At 36.5% G+C, this 8,521-nt stretch overlaps 1 pseudogene; it reads right to left on the bottom strand.

Moving 5' to 3' along the window:
- LOC114628765 overlaps positions 1-1,085 on the bottom strand; it is a 1,532-nt pseudogene extending 447 nt beyond the window's left edge.
- Positions 1,086-8,521: the final 7,436 nt, after the last annotated feature.

Here is an 8,521-nt window from a genome sequence, read left to right as displayed (position 1 = left end):
GAGTCCATCTTTTCACAGCTGTAACCGCTATGCTTTAGCTTGGGATAAAAGAAAGTGCTCAACACATGAAGAACTGGGTAACCTTGGTTTTCATTTCTCTCAACCAGAAGGTTCATGTAGAAATTGATGACCTCATCATTGAGCCACTGACCATTCTCAAGGGTCTGGATATCTCTTCAGGTGATTTGCAACTTGAATCCCCTACTTAGGATTTCCTCTTGGGGTCCTGGACCCAGTGTACTCTTAATTTCCTTCTCCATGTCCTCTGTAAGATGAAAATTTTGATCCACTTCTCTGTCTTTTTCTTGGTTTGTGACAGGCTTTTTCTCTGCCACAAGTACTGCCATCTTGTTGAAGAGTAAACTTTCACCTCCAACACTATCCAGGATGATTAGAGCTGGTGTTCCCGGTAAGTCAGGCTCCAAGCTGTTCCCCCTTCTTCCTTCATGGTTTACACCACATTTCTTTTGTTTATCAGATTTCTCCTCTGAACACCTTCTCTCTCTCTCGTCCGGTGTAGATAGTTCTGGATCTCTCTGCGTTGTTTATGATCCATGACTGTGCCCTGACATGGCCCCTTTAATCTTGGAGGTGTTTGTAAGGATTGGGTGAGGTCTGTGTGGGTCTGACCTTACATGATGGTCGCGTTTAAGGTGTTGAAGTAACCTTCCGTGGCTTTCCTTTGGGGGGCTTTGTTCGTTTTCCTCCATGACGGAATAGGGCCACTTGCGACCCTTGCGACCATCCACAGGCTTCCTCTCAGTTACAGCCTGCTCTGGAAGACCTTTGATACACTCTAGGGGTTTTAATGGTCTTGGACTCCGTTCCTGGGGTTTCTGTACTTAATGCTTGCCCGGCTGGTCTCTCTGAAGCTCTAGGTCTTGATGTTCCCGAGGGGTCTTCTTCCAAGCCTTACCGGGTTCTTTAAATACCATCTCTGTTCCGTTCTGGCATTTCCTTTTTGGACTTTGTCCCAAAGCTTCAGACTCTGTCTCTGTCCCACTTCCATCGTGGTATTTCCGTTTTCAAGCTTTTCCTGAAGCTTCGGGCTTCATCTCCACCCCAGGCTGTTTAGGTTGCCACATGGAGAACTGCTTGGATTGCTTTTTTGACAGTACCGGCCTTTCTGATTTCCAAGAACAGTATGCTTGGCTCTGGGTTGGTCCTCTTGGGTTGTTCTCCCTGAAGTAAAAGAAATCACTTCTTCCAGTAGATGGTTGGTTCAAGATCGGAAATCTATTAGGCTCATGAGAGCTCTTCTCAACAGAGTTGACTTTGTACGTCAGGATCAGTCAAAGAATAGAGATAATTAAGCTGTCAATATCGGATACCGATTGGTGAATACTCAGATGTTGGCAGTTTACCAGGGTCCACTCTGGGAAACTCTGATGAGTTCTAAGAATACTTCCTCAGAAGTATCCTTGTAGGGCACTGTAACCAGCTACCCGAAATTTCAAAATCAGACTAATCGTCCTAATTAATCACTATTAAGACATCAGGCCTAAACCTAGCAGCTAACACATCGGAGGCAACCTCACGAATGATGTCTAACTCAGGGGGTTGCCCCTAGTCACAGCCTTCAAGGTTCCATAGCTGGTTATGATATCACCTGAAAGAACGCAAATCAGCGTTTCTGGATGGTGGAAGCCCTCCCCAACCCAAGCTGGGTCCAGGATTTCAGAGTTCTCTCTTGCCCAAGTGGGAAGTTTGGATGAATTGATACATATCTCAGTTCCCTTTGGCAGAGCACAGGGTTACCTAAATCATCTCAGCATCCTCATCATCAGCTGGTCCTGACTAGTACATTTGTCTTTTAGGAAACTGTCCTATCATGGTCAATTATAGAAAACAAAATATAAGTGTCCTTCAAAATATCTTCTCACAATATGCTTGCTAATTATGAAGAATAAATAGAATTTTACAGTTACAAAAAAAAAAAGAATTCCCTGTTTAGAACAATGCCTCATTTTAATGGAGTATTTGGGTTTTTTTATATCTATATCTAGTCTATTGGGTTCTTCATTTATTTTCAAATATAGAACACTATCAGAGGTATAGCTTGTTTTTAAAAAAAGACTTTTTTTTTATCTGTAGGCTGTTGCTTTGTACAAATGATGGTGTCCTTCATCTTACAAAGATTTTGAGCTTCAGGAAGTCTCATTTATTAATTGTTGGTCTTAGTGCCTATGATGTTAGTGTTCTGTTCAGAAAATCTGCTTCTGTGGCAATACATTCAAGGCTATTTGGAACTTTCTCCTCTATCATGTTCACTGTCTGGTTTTACATTGAAGTCTTCCATACACAAGGACTTGAATTTTGTTCAGAGTTAAGTATGTATCTATTTGCATTCTTTGACATGAAGACATCCAGTTTAACTAGCACCACTTGCTGAAGATAATTTTCCCCCAAAATATACTTCTGGCTTCTTTATTTATAAAACGATAGCATGTATTCATGTGTGTGTGGATTTATGTCTGAGACTTCAGTTCAATTTCATCGATCAGTATATCTGTTTTTATGCCAGTATCATGCAGGCTCTCTTACTATAACTCTGAAGTATAACTTGAAATCAGGAATGATGAGCTATCTAGAAATTATTTTATTGTTCAGGATTAATTTATTTCTCTTGGGTTTTCTGCGTGTTTGTTTATTTTTCAATATGAAGCTGAGCATTGTCCTTTCAAAACCTGTGGACCATTGTGCTGAAATGTTAATAGGGATTGCATTGACTCTGTATATTGCTTTGGTAGGTTGTCCAGTTTTTACTACAATAACCCCACAGTTTTATGAGAATGGAAGATCTTTCTGTCTTCTGATATTTTTTTTCTTAAAAGACATGAAGTTATTATCATACAAGTCTTTCCTTTGCTTGGTTAAAGTTACCCCAAGATATTTTATATTATTTGTGGTTATTGCAAAAAGTGGTTTTTTTCCCCGTATACTTTCTCAGCCCATTTGTCATTTATGTATAGAAGGATTACTATTTTGTGAGTTAATATTGTATCTAAACAATTTATCAAAAGTGTTTATAAGATGAAGGAGTCCCCCAGTAAAATTTTTAGGGTCACTTATGTATATTATCATAACAGCAATCAAAATACTTTGACTTCTTCATTTCCAATTTGTGTTATCTTGATCTCCTTTAATCTTCCTATTGCACTAGCTAATATTTCAAGTTCTATATTGACTACATATATAAAGAATGAACAACCTTGTCTTGACTCTGATTTTAATGGAATTGCTTTGAGTCGCTCTCAATTTTATTTGATGTTGGCTATATGCTTGCAGATAACTCCCTTTATTATGTTTAGACCTATTTCTTGAGTACCTAATCTCTCCAGAATTTTTATCCTGAAAGGGTGTTGGATTTTTTTCACAGGCCTTTTTTGCATCTAATGAGATAATTAGGTGGATTTTTTTCTTCTAGTTTCTTAATATGGCAGATTACATTTGTTGGTATAGATATTGAACTATAATTCCTGCATCTCTAGGATGAACCACAATTGATTATAGTGAATCTTCTTTTTAATATGTTCTTAGATGTGGTTTGAAAGAATTTTTTTGAGTATTTTTATGCCTATATTCCTTAGGGAATTTTTCCCATCATTTGTAGTCTTTATGTTGTTTGGGTATCAGCATAACTAACTGTGTCTCAAAAAATGAGTTGTGCAGTGTATCTCCTGTTTCTGTTTTGTGCAACAATTTAAGGGATACTTGAGTTAAATCTTCTTTGAAAGACTGGTAGAATTAATGCTGTGCTAAAACCATCTAACCATTGGCTATTCAGGGTGGGGGCACTTTTAATAACTGCTTTTCTGTCATTAGGAGCTATGTGTCTATTCAAATTGTTTATCTGATCGTAATTTAACTTGGTAGGTAATACCTAAGAACAAAATTATCTAATTCTTTTAAATATTCAAATTTGGTTGTGTACAGGTTTTTAAAGTATGATTTTTGTTTTTAGAGGCTTCTTTGAGAAGTTAAGAGTTATTCTAATATGTCTGCCTTCATAAGTTACTTGGTCTCTCTCTTATAGTTTTTAATAGTCTTTCTTGATCCACATGCTTAGTGGTTTTGGTTATTATGTGGTGAAGGAACTTTATTTTCTGTCAGGTTATCTGGTTTTCTGAAAGACCAATTATTACTCTTTTTGAGCCAACATTTTAGAGTTGTGTGTGTATATATATTCCTACTGCTAATCATAGAAATGCTACCTCTTTTCTGTTGAATTTCCTTTGCATACTTATATTTTTTAATGCTGCGAGATATATTCTAAAATTTCTTGAAGCAACAATAATAGATTTAAACAAGTTAATTATTAAGGCAAGCAGATTTTTGTTTCAATAATGGTAGAAAAAATTAAGCAAAATTACATTCAGGTTCTCAGTTTTCATGTGTTATATGCATAAATACTTCATAGGTACAAGTTTTAAAACTGACAGACACATTAGATATTGGAATAAACCTAACTCAGCTTGTAAATAAACAAATCAAAAAGAATACCATGAAACACAAAAATTTAATAACCAATTAACAAACATAACTAAGTTTTATTAAATATAAACAATACAGTTGTTTGCTCATGGAACAAATATATATATAATACAATGGACCAGTGAGAATTTTCTGAAAGGATATTAAAATAACTTTGTGTCAAATTAGTATAACCATGTAAACACTGTAAATCGGGAATGAGATTACATGTTGCTCAGGAAAAGAAAAACATCCTATACACTAACAAGAAATAGATGTTTTATAGACATGAAAGAGAAACATAAAATTCAATGGACAGTGCAACAGATAAGACTAATGAGACAAGTGGGAATCTAGTTACAAAGCATCCTTCCCCTACCATTAGAAAAATTATTTTAATGACCATATGGAAAGAATAAAAAAATGCAGTTCGTAAATTTTGAAAATGCCTTATTGCTGATTAGTGGGATGGACAGTGAGTAACTTCATCAAGACTGATGAAACAAAAGTATGTCCAAAGGCTGTGCTGCCATCCAGGTAAAAGATGTCAGTGAATGGGTAATGGTGGGCAGGGAAGGTACTGAAATTAAGAGTAGGATAAATACTAACTCAGGAAATGGATAAATCAAACAGAAGACACTATGATATCTTTTTCCAGCAATCAGTGGAGAGACAAATGCCAGAAAGTCACACCAGGTAACAGACCTCACTGGAGAGATTTATTTAGGATAGAGGTGGATATAGAAAAGGCTTCCTATAGAAGAAAAAGAAAGAGCAATCCATGAAGACAGGGACTTTAAAAGGCAATGCAGACATACATCTGGAGAATATGCAACTCATAGTGATAGTGGAATTGTGTTGCATTTGATGGCTGGTGAAAAATAGGCTGCTGATGCTGGATCACTAAAGCAGGCTTGAGTAAAAACCTGATCCTGGAATGTGGGTGGTTCTCAGTTTGCCAACAGGAGGATTCAAAAATTTTCCTTACTGAAAAAAAATCAAAATATGTGACAACAGCTCCAGTGAATTAGGAAGTAAAAATGAGTATTAATTTGCTAAGGTTGTCGTAAAAAAAAAAGCATATATTTAGTTTTGTGTGTCTACTTTTACCTGACAGATAGCTCTAGACTTCAAGAATAATGTTTTGTATGAAGGACTCTGTGTCTGTACATTGTCAATGATGTGACTGGAACCAGAGGGGCTGAGATTTTTCAGAATTGAGTAAAGAAAAAAAAGAAGATGACAAGGAGTAGAGTTTTTACCAGTACTTGCACTGAAAGGGAGACACAAAGAGGGAATTTGCTAAAAGAGTAAAGGGGCAGACAAAGAAGCAGGAAAATAGAAGTCTGTGACTTTTATCAATCAAGGGGAAAACAGGGGAGTAGGAGGTGACCATCAAAGTCACTTATATTGAAAGGTCTGCTATGTTAGCAAGAGATAAAGTTGTGACAAGGTATGGATTTCAAACAAGTGTTAGTGCATGTGTTAAGGCTCTTTCAATTGTCATGTTAAAATTACTTTGTTTCTTCTACAGTATTTAATGTAAGTTGTATTGATTGTACACTTTTGAATTGTGTTAGTGTGTTGAAACCTGGCATGTCTGTTAGGGGGGCTATCAATCAGCTTTTGTTTTATTGCCCTGAATATTACAAGACGTTGGTATTCTGAGGAAAGCTGATTAGTACTGGAAGAAATGAGTCAGGCTTTAAGCAGAAGCAAGAGGGTATTGGGCTTGATTATTGCTGACATAACAGCTTTAATTACATTAATTGCTAGCACCATTGCTTCTGCAATTGCTTTGACACAAGAAGTTAAACCAGCTACTTTTGTTAATCATTTAGTAAAAAAATGTTACTAAAGTGTTGAATATACAAGAGGATTTAGATAGGCATTTGAAACAAAGGATTGATGCTCTTTATCCTATTCAAATTATTAGAAGGAGGTTCAGAGTTTAAGAGTAAGGAGCTCTCTCAAATGTCATGCCAAATACCAATGGAGTTGTGTTACTTCTAAAATTTACAATAATAGTCATTATAATTAGGAAAAAGTTTAAAGATGCTTGCAAGATATTTGGCATAATTCTAACACCTCTCTGGATGTTTTAACTTTGCATAGTGAGCTTATGAATTTAAAGAATGCTGCTCTGCTGAGCTTTGATGCTGCAGATACTGTTGATCAAATAATCCATGGCCTGAGGTCAATATTTCCTCAGTAGTTCCATTTTGGTCAAGCTTCAAAAATGGCATATATAGTTTGATCATGCTCGCCCTTTTTGTCCTGGAAATACTTTTTTTCCTGCCCATCTTGTTAAAGCTTGTCTTTAACAACATCAACATGTTGGCAGCCAAAGTACATGGCTTGAAACTGAAAATGAACCCCTAGACAGTTATTAAATTAACAGGCTGGCAAGCCAAGGACGGGTAAGATTCTGCACAGAGCCTTACCAGCCTAAGATATAAATGCATTGATTTTGATAGTGCATATTCCACAATCAGTAAGGAAGGCATTCTTGTCAGAATGACCTAAGACAGGTTCATTCTTGTTTATAAAATATAAAAGAGGGAGATGTGGAAAGCTTTTGGGGCTGCTTGGCAGGAATCTGACATTGGTCAAGGACAAGGAAATGGGCTTCAGGCAGGAATCTGACATTACACTAGAAAAAAAAGAAGTAATTTCAGGCAAGAATCTATATTGACTTGAACAAAGAAGTAAGCTTCAGACATAAAAGTAACTTTGGGCTAGGACAGGGAAGTTGGCTCAGATATTTTGGTCATCCTGATAAGCTCTTAGAAAGATTGATCATGGGAGTGATCACAGGACTTTGTTTATTGCCTTGCTTGTTCTTTGATTATTTGTGTTTATGGTCTTGTGTGTTCCTAGACTATTTGCATCTATTGTATTGCTAGTTCCCCAACCTAGAACTGACCTTAATACTTGAATGTAATTAAAATAGTATAAAAGCTGATTGGGAAAAAAGAAAAAAAAAGAGAAAGAAAGGTCAAGTCAGACAAGTTATTTAAAAAAAAAAAGCCTACTCATGGGCTTTTTTGAAGAAACTTTCTAGTCAAATTTTTGGAAAATTTGTCTGTAAAAAATTGGCAGTTATATTTGTTGGGCCTATCCAGATTATGTTGAATATAGTGATGTTTACTGTGGGACTGTGCAGGATGCAGTCATTGACTGCAGTGAAGAGGGCAACCCATCTTCCAGTAAGGCATGTTGCAAGGGAAAGAGAAAACAAGCTTTAAAAGATGTTATTTATTTATTTATTTATTTATTTATTTACTTACTGAGACAGGGTTTTTCTGTGTAGGCTTATGTGTCCTGGAACTCATTCTGTATAACAGGCTAGCCTTGACTCAGAGAACCACCTGCCTCTGCTAGAACTAAAGGCATGTGCCAACAAAACTGGTTGTTTTTAACTATTCTAATTTGGCCCAATAGGACAGTTGGGAAGAAAAATGTGGCCAAGACATTATCTGTGTGGCATGTGTTATAGATAATTTGATCATCTCAAATCATATTTGGAGAACACACTTACATACATAATGCAAGTCTGCTGCTTGCCTCTGTTTATTCTTTCCTTTCCTACTCACATCTCTATGGTACCATGGCCTCACTGAGACATGAGTATAAGGACCACACTCAGCATCTCTAAGCACTTAAAGGGTAGACTTTGAGGTGAGCCTTGATTCATGGAGGTCAAGTACTATATGTGTGGAAGATAGATAGAAGACAAAGAAACAAGCACACCCTTGCTTGAGGCACTGTTATTGGTGAATTTTATCACACATATAATTTAATCATCACTAATAAGATTGCCTTCTAAAAATAAGAGCTTCAACTATATAGTCGAGTTTGTACATTTTGTGTTGTCAAAGTGGAAGAACTTTTCCTGCAGTTGCCTCTACTTAACATTCGCTATGTCAGCAGAAATTATTTGTACACACAAAGGAAGAAGCCTGTGCAGGAGGAATTCAGGCATCTGACAAGTGTTAGAAATAGTAACAATGGAAACTATGAAGTGACCCAAGCAGAAACAGGAAAG

The sequence above is a fragment of the Grammomys surdaster genome, unplaced genomic scaffold, assembly GCF_004785775.1.
Source record: "Grammomys surdaster isolate TR1022 unplaced genomic scaffold, NIH_TR_1.0 67, whole genome shotgun sequence".
NCBI classification, from domain to species: Eukaryota; Metazoa; Chordata; class Mammalia; order Rodentia; family Muridae; genus Grammomys; species Grammomys surdaster.
The sequence above is the reverse complement of the archived record's forward strand: the minus strand, read 5'-3'. Positions and strand labels throughout refer to the sequence as shown.